This window comes from Penaeus monodon, chromosome 5, assembly GCF_015228065.2.
Source record: "Penaeus monodon isolate SGIC_2016 chromosome 5, NSTDA_Pmon_1, whole genome shotgun sequence".
NCBI lineage: Eukaryota > Metazoa > Arthropoda > Malacostraca > Decapoda > Penaeidae > Penaeus > Penaeus monodon.
In genome coordinates, this window is record NC_051390.1 from 7515011 (window position 1) to 7525010 (window position 10000).

Consider the following 10000-nt stretch of genomic DNA (forward strand, 5'->3'; position numbering starts at 1 on the left):
TTTCTCTCTCTCTCTCTCTCTCTTTCTATCTCTCTCTCTCTTCCTCTCTTTCTCTCTCTCTCTCTTTTTTCTCTATCTCTCTCTCTCTCGCTCTCTCTCTCTCTCTCTCACTCTCACTCTCAGTCTCTCTCTCTCTCTCTCTCTTAATATAAAATGTAGACTGAATACTAACAATTTCCTTTACAAGAATCACGACCCTTGGGTACCACAAGTTTTACTTACGGACTGTTATTATTATCATTTTATAGCAATGTTGATAAAAACAATAACGATAACAATATTAGTAATAACAGTACTAATATTAATAGTAATAGAAATAATAATGAAAGCAATAATAATGATGATGATGATGATGATGATGATGATGATGATGATGATGATGATGATGATGATGATGATGATGATGATGATGATGATGATGATGATGATTAGGATGATGATAGTAATAGTAGTAGTAGCAGTAGTAATGATAATAATAATAATAATAATAATAATAATAATAATAATAATAATAATAAAAGAAGAAGAAGAAGAAGAAGAATAGAAAATAATAAGATAATAACGATAATGATAATATTAATAATGGTAATAAAAATAATACCTATGATAACAGTAATAAATAATAATAATAATAATAATAATAATAATAATAATAATAATAATAATGATAATAATAATTTTTATTGTTATTATTCTTATCTTATTCTTATTATTATAATTACTGTTATTATCATTACTATTATAATAACAAGAGAGATGATAATATTAATGATAATAAAATAATGATAACAATAAAAACGATAAAGAGAATAAACAACAAGAGTTCTCTTCGCACCGAATCTCGCTCGCTCGGCAACACCCGCTCGAGTGTCAGTCGCCAAGGGTATCGTTTGAGACAAGATTCATTTCATGTCCCGAAGCTTCGGAACGGAATCTTCTGAAGCTCGCGAGGCCTTGATTAATACAGGAAGTCAGACGGGATTTCCTCGTCGATTTTCTTCTCTTTTTGTTTTTTGTTTTTCTTTTTATTATTTTTTTTATTTCTAATTATTTATTTTTTTGTCCGTTTTGCTCTTCAGAATGTTCGAGAGAAAGAGAAAAAGAGATAAGATGTAAAGAAAGAAAAAATAGGTATTGTGAAGAAGGGTTGGCTTACAAGACGAGCTGGTTTCGTGAGAGTTCGATTATGTTAAGAGATTCCGGTGCTTATTATTATTATTATTATTATTATTATTATTATTATTATTATTATTATTATTATTATTATTATTATTTATTTTATCTATCACTGAGTTATATATTGTAGTATAGACTGTCGATTTGTTTTTATTTTTTCATTTATTATGAAGGGGGAATAGGAAGAGAGGGAAGGAAACATAGAGAGAGAGGGGGAGGGGAGAGTCAGGAAGAAGAAAGAGAGAAAGAGAGACAAAGAGAGAGAGAGAGACAAATAGACAGAAAGACAGACAGACGAACAGATAGAAAGACAGACAGACAGAGTAACAGCCAAATCTCCATCCCTAAATCTCCACCTTGAAATATCTTGAAATATTTTTCCTTGAAATTTCGATTTTCCGCTTCTTTCAATTCAACGGGATCCATGTCCTGAATAAGTGAATTTCAGTTTCCGTTTTAATCATTATTACATAATTATTGCATACACGCTGTTCCCTTCATCTTGTTCCCGGCGGCAACAATGGCAATAAAATTAATATTGCGTGTGAGTGTGTGTGAGTGTGTGTGTGTGTGTGTGTGTGTGTGTGTGTGTGTATGTGTGTGCGTGTGTGTGTGTATGTGTGTGAGTGTTTGAGTGTGTGTGTGTGTGTGTGTGTGTGTGTGTGTGTGTGTGTGTGTGTGTGTGTGTGTGTGTGTGTGTGAGTGAGTGAGTGAGTGAGTGAGTGCGTGTGTGTGCTGCGTGCGTGTGTGCATGCGTGCGCGCGTACGTGCGTGCGTGTGTACTGTATGTGTGTAAGACCAGCCGGCGAAAGGAAGCAAGAACTCGAACAGAATACATGAGATATGATAATGCTTCCCCTGGCGACCTCGTATAGTGTATACCGAGAGAATATTGGCAATCATTTTGATATGGCGTGACTCCCTCGTGAGGCGCTAATGAAGGAGGGCATGTTGTATGAAAGTATGAGAGGGAATCACCTCTTGCAGTATGGAAGCGAGAGACGGCGCTGCAGATAACACAATGCAGAAGGCTATATTGCAATGAGGCCGTGTTGCAAGAGGCATAATGTAGGACGGCAATTCAGGAATCACCGCGACGAGAGTGCAGCGGGAATTCTCGTCCGTATGAATTGGCTGCTGTGATGAAAAGCGAAATGTATTCTAAGGTCCCTTGTCGGTACCGGGGAATAAATTATCCAATGGGGATTTCCTGTGTAAATACTCGTGATGAAGGGACATTCATACATTGACATTCATCAAGATTCTAAAACAAATACGATTCATAACACATACGTCGGCTGTGAAAGATGTCTGTCCGAAACAGATCATAACTAACGTGCGGAACAGTCGCATGTGCCTGCGAGTGATGTACGGGACAACGCAATGGCACATTGCTTCATATATATATATGTTTTATATATTATATATAATATAAAATATATATATATTATATAATTATATATGATATGTTGTATGTATGTATGTATGGATTTATGTATTAACACACAGAAACAGGACCCCAAAACCCCACACACACACACACACACACACACACACACACACACACACACGACCACACAAACACACACACACACAATATATATAACATATAAAATATATATATAAATATATATATATATAAATATATATATTATATATATATATTAAAATAATCATATATATATATGTCTATATTAATTTCATACTATATATATATATAATATATATATATTATATAAAATTTTATATATATATATATCTATATAAAATATACATGCATACATACATACATAATAGATATTGATTAACGCACACACATGCATACACACACACTTTGTGTATGTGTGTGTGTGTGTTTGTGGTGTGTGTGTGGGGTGTATTATATATATATAAAATATATATATATATATATATATATTTAAAATATATATTATATTATATATATATAAATATATATATATACATATAATATATTATATATATGTGTGTGTGTGTGTTTGTGTGTGTGCGTGTGTGTGTGTATGTGTGTGTGTGTATGTGTGTGTGTATGATTTATATATATATATATTTTATATATATTATATATAATATATTATATATATAATATATATATATATATATATATATAACATATATATACGCAAAGTATATATGTATGTATGTGCATATATGTGTATAGGTTAAAATACTACATATTGTTGTTATATATATATAATATATATATATAATTATATTATATATTTAATATATATAATATATGTATAGTATATAATTTATATATATATATATATAATATATTATTAATATATATATAATAAAACACATACATACAGACTACATACATACATACCCTACATGCACACACACACATACACATACACACACAAATGTGTATGTGTGTGTGTGTATATATATATATATATATATATATAGATATATATATATATATATATATATATATATATATATATATGATATATATGTATATATATATATATATATATATATTATATTATATATTTTATATATATATATATATATATATATATATATATATATATACTCTAAGAACTGCATACTTCGCTGGTATACCTGATTGAATTTTAAGGACATGTCTGAAAAAAAATACCCGGTAACTTTACATGCTTTTTCCTGTAAATGCCTGGTTTTCAAAACAGCGTTTGAAAGTGGCTACCGATGAGGTACTTCGAACTCTGTTTAATGACTGTATATAATTGATAAAATAGAGAAAAAAATAAGTGAATTATCTAATGCATTTAACCTTTGAAGTCGCAAATAGAAAAGGCGACACGTATAAAAGTAAAAGCCCTAATTTCATCGTTTAATTCATTATAGATATTCACAGAAGCAATATATTTTTATATGAATTTGATGAAATAATGAACTGGGTTAAGTTGATAACTTTACAGTAATTTTCATCATATGGTACTTTCTTAGTACAATCTGTAGTGACAAAGTCTGGACAACAAGAACACTATAAAATCTTTAGCAATATTAAACTAGACTGCTCGTGATAGTTTACAGCATATGACATTTTTCTTCCATCTCTTATTAATATATGCGTTAATTTTCCGACAACAAAGGCCATCCCATTTTGCATATAATAGACTCTCTTTCACAACAGCGAAACCTAAACACAGGAGGCAGTATAGATTTCTTTCTCCCGGGAAAAATCTCTACTTGTTGTTCAAAATATCTTGAAGTTGGTTATATACCCAAACCCTTCATAAAGTACCTTACAGGCCTAGTTCTGCGCCTCATAATAAAGACGGAAATAGTATAAGGAGAATAAAGACTATTCTTCAGATTTTTTAATACTACCAATGTTAATGCTATGTATCCGAGGCGGTCACGAGGTAATACCAGAGCAAATACAACATATCAAATGCGATATAATTACGACATACCACTACAAGATACGAAATATTGATGGAAATGCAATTTACAAAGCATACCTTTAAAATCAGTGTTACCATTGGCGGGTTGTGTTCCCTCTCTTATGACGCAACACATGACGCAATAAACATGACACCTGTCTGGAATAATTGGAATAATTAATAGTTAAACTCTTTATGATGTGTTATCATGTTTATTTCTTATAATCAATATATGACTTTATAGCTTGTCGTAGCGAGTGACTTAGATCAAATAGGAAGCTATGACCGAAAAGTGATTTTTTATACTATTTATATATATTTTTTTTCGATTTAGCTGAATCTGTATTATGTACCGGCCATTGAATTTGTATAAATTCATTTTTAAGACAATATTATGACAGTATAATTTTTTTTTAAATATAACTTCTCTCCATTTTTTTTCTAAAATCTTGAGATCGCATTTTCATTTTCACATATTTCTTCTCTGATGAGAGAAAATGTTGAAGTTTGTTTTGCACTATAAATGCGTTAGTGCATTTGATTAGATTTAAGTTCACGTTTAACTTCATATAAAACTTAATAAGAACGCAACAGCCTCATGCTAGAATTACTTCATGAAATTGTAATAGAAAATCCTCTCCCTTCTGGCGGCAGCGACTGAAATTAAGTTGCTTTTTTATAAATTCAGACAGCTAACAGAATCCCCTTCTTGCCCCTAAATGTAGGGGACAGCAATATTGTTTGCGTCTCTATATATTGTGTGTAAACATATTAATTTTCTAAAATTACTTCTATTATATCTTTGCATATAAATACATACATATAGACACACACACACACACACACACACATCACACACACACACACACTATATATATATATATATATATATATATATATATATATATATATATATATATATATATATATATATATATATATATATATATATATATATATTCAACTGGGCTGTGTTGCAAATGCAATGCGTGCAATTAACCCTAGAAAACGAAAATGTAAGTTTGATCCAATATATGCAGTTAGCTTCGATTTCAGAACAATCTCCTTGAGTGGAATCATGTTCATAAATGCTAATGAAGGTCGACATAGACATTAAATGTTACTAAGGATCTGAAGCATTCCTTTTTGTAAGGTAGCATCTATGTCTACGAGAGAGGTAGGGAGGGAGGGAGGGAGAGAGAGAGAGAGAGAGAGAGAGAGAGAGAGAGAGAGAGAGAGAGAGAGAGAGAGAGAGAGACTGAGACAGACAGACTGAGACAAAGAAAGAGAGAGAGAGTTAAAGAAAGAGAGAGAGGAAGGAAAGGGAGAGAAGGAGGGAGGGAGGGAGAAAGAGAGTGAGAGAGAAAGAGAGAGAGAGAGAGAGAGAAAGAAGACAGACAGACAGACAGACAGACAGAAAGAGAGAGAGAGAGAGAGAGACAGACAGACAGACAGACAATAAGAGAGAGCGAATTGGTTGGTCGGTCGGACGATGGATAGATTTTTTATTTTGAAGGTGTCAAAAACAGTAAGGGAAATCTACCATCTATACTAAAAATATCCAGCTGCACTCGGAAAAATATTCATAAACTTTCTGCACCACTGCAGACACATAACACACACACACACACGCCCACACACACACGCACACACACACACACACACACACACACACACACACACACACACACACAACAACCGCAAGGTTACCGACCACCGCGCATTAAGACCGGGAAGGAAGCCACAGATCAGCAAGAACACTCGATCATTGTATCATACTGTATCACAGACATCACCACCGGGACATCACTAATCTTGACTTCACTGATGTCTCTTGTTCACTATCAAGCATCACTGCATATAAAGGAAGACTAAACTTGGATCGTTACTTCTCCCTGTGTCTGTCTCTGTCTGTTTGTCTGTCTGTCGTCTGTCTGTTTGTCTCTCTTTCTCTCTCCCTCTCTCTCTCTCTCTCTCTCTCTCTCTCTCTCTCTCTCTCTCTCTCTCTCTCTCTCTCTCTCTCTCTCTCTCTCTCTCTCTCTCTCTCTGATTTTCTATTTCATGTCTCTCTTTGTCTCTCTGTCTCTTGGTTTTCCTCCTCCTAATGATAGTGATAGTGATGATAATAATATTGATAATAATAATATTATTAATAACAGCAATGATTATAATGCAGTACTAGTAATAATAAAACAACAATAACAACAACAATAATAGCAACAACAACAACAACAACAACAATATAACATTAAAGATGATATTAATAATAAAGAATAATAAAAATAATAATTATGATAATGGTATAACAACATTAATGATAATATTGATAAGAGGGATGAAAATAAGAATAAGAATAAAGATACTACCAATAATAATGATTGTAGTAATAGGAAGTAGGAGGAGGAGGAGGATAATGATGAAAATGATGATTTATGTGATGATGTTTTGCTCTGATGATGCTGATGATCATGATGATCTCGATGATGATATTGATATGCATTCGATGATGCATTTGACTTGATGATGATTTGATCATCTATCGATGATGAGATTGATGATGACTTGATATATGACATATGATGATGATGATGATCTGATGATATTGATTGATGATGATGATATGTATGATGAAGTCGATGATGATGATGATGAGAATGATGATGATGAATCGATGATGATGATGAAAGATGAAGATGAGGATGATGATGATGATGATGATGATGAATGATGATGATGATGATGATGATGATGATGATGATGATGATGATGATGATGATGATGATGATGATGATGATGATGATGATAATAATAATAATAATAATGAACTATGAACTAGCATGACAATGATAATGAGAATGGTGATGACGACAACATTAAAATCAGATGCAACATCAACAATTATAATAATAATAATGATAATAATACTCATAACGCTGATAGTAAAATGTTTCTTGACAGTAGTTACAATACTAACGTAAGGATTATCATACTTACAAACCAGCCTTGCGTTTCGTTGGAAATTACGGAATACTTTTGTGCGCTACAAAGAATACATACGCACGGAATGGTATGTAGCGCCTACGGTGACGCTGAAAGGATATTATTGACCCACACGAGCTTTTTGAGTTTTGAATTTTTGTATTTAAACACATCTACTATGGCTTCTATTCATGCTAGTATTTATAACAGTCGTCTTTTTTATCTCTACATATCATATTATCCACTAATAGTCCAGCAGATAGGCTTACAAGTCAGGAATCATGCTCTCATGTTTCTTCACGTTTAACATCCTTTGCTTAGCTGAATATGCCGTCAAATACCAGTCAAGAAGTACCCACTAGGTTTCAATTGATCTTAAAAGTTCATATGGCAGAATCTATACCGAAAAATATTCCTTGGCATTCTACATTAGTTGTTTGTAAAGAAAATACGCGTTGTCTGCTAGGCGCACCACCTCTCGGGACTTTAGTGTTTATGCGCACCACAAAAATACAGTTTCGCAATACAGGCCATTCCGTTGAAATTGTGAGCTTCGTACCGCTACGAAATGCCCAACAGAACGCAGCTAACGCATGCGCAGTGGGTGAAAAAAAGACAGATCTGAAGTTGTGAAAGACTCTTAAAATAAACTAGACAGACTGATTTGGAATTGTGAAAGCCTATGAATATAATCACTGGAACGGTAAGGTTGTGAAAAGAGTCGTGAACAAGAACTTTTTCTTAAATGCGAAAGTCTGTCAAGATCTTCGTGAACAAGAACCGAAATCATCTAGGGGTGTGAAAATAGCCGTAGCCAAAGTTTGGGAATTCTTGAAAGGCTTGTGAAAATAGCAGTGAAAACTATGAACTATGAAAGGCTGATAAATTAGCCATGAGGAGTGATGGACAACCGCGAAAGTCAGTGAAAATAATCATGTCAAAATTAGTAGTAAAGTGAAAAATAGAACAAGAGTATAATTAAAAACGCAAATAAATATATAAATAAATAAATGGCCTATGAAAGGGTGTGGAAGTAACCGTAGATGACGAGAAATGTGAAAGGCTGTGGAAACCAGTGGCGTATGAAAATCTGAAACTTTGAGTCTCGAAATGCAATTATTGATAAATACTTTGAAATCCATTTTGTTGCAAACAAACTATGCTCAATGATCAATATTTTGCAGCCAGTATGTTTTGCTGTTATCATAACAGTATTAATGTAACGATGATAACTGTTAGAAGAAAGTGTTAAGATTAAAATGATAACAATAATAACACTGATGGTAAAGCTGATGATAAAAATAAATACACCATTAAATTTTATTTAATATAACAATAATAATACCAAAATAATAACGAAGATGTAAACAACATACGAACACTTTCTTTCCCCTATTTACATACGAATCTATTGAAATAACTGACGATATTTCTCCCCCTCAATAATTCCTTATTATCAGAATATCTAACACTATCCCACAATATCTACAAAAACAAGAAAAAAGAGAGAGAAAAAAAAAGATGATTGGACACTATGATGGATGTCCTCATTTTGGCAGTAATGATTTTCTTCAAGTTAGTGTCTTCGAGTGGATGAAAGATGAAGTTCGGGAACAAACCATTTCTTAGGTGTCATGGCAACCTAATTTATCTACTGTCGAAGTTCTTATTCCCTTTTTTTCTCTCTCTCTCTTTCCCCTTTGTTTCTTTATTTGAAATCGATTTTTACCTTTGTTTGAAATCGATTTTTATCTTTGTTTGAAATCGATTTCTATCTTTGTTTGAAATCGATTTTTATATTTGTTTGAAATCGATTTTTATCTTTGTTTTTCAATTTCTTTGTTTGTTTTTGATTTTGGTTTTCTCTTTCTTCGCTTCACTAGAATTCGGTTTATTGTTACTGTTTATTTTTTGTTTGATTGTTTGATTCCTTGTTGTTCATTGAGTTGACACGGATCGATAGTGGATATTCAAGGCTTGTTTTCCGATAATGAATCATTTGAGTATATTTTATTTCTTAATATTAATTCCTCAGAAAAAAATCCCTTTCCTCTATGGCTTTGATTGATGAAAATGTTTACTGTCAACAATATTGATATCCGTAAGTTTATTGTAATCCCAAATTCGAGAATGAGTTGATAGTGCTCCATGTTATCAATATGTAATATAGCTATATGCAGTCTAATATAGCCTTCTTGTAGCTGAGTAGCTTAAGTTACCGTAAACTTATAAAACAGTAGACTAAACAGTTATGCCTTAGTGTGCAAACTACATCTACGGAAACAATGTTTGGTTTTCAGTTTCCCTCTCTCCCTCTCTCTCTCTCTCTGTCTCTTTCTCTCTCTCTCTCTCACACACACACACACACACACACTCTCCTCTCTCTCTCTCTTTCTCTCTCTTCTCTCTTTTCGGGATAAAAAGGAGAAAAAAATTAAGACGCCACA

The 10000-nt window shown here is 32.6% G+C and overlaps 1 protein-coding gene across 1 annotated transcript in view; it reads left to right on the forward strand.

Annotated features, from left to right (window-relative positions):
- Positions 1-10000, forward strand: part of LOC119573414 — a 64874-nt gene that overhangs the window by 48626 nt on the left and 6248 nt on the right. The gene's annotated exons all lie outside the window — the stretch shown is intronic.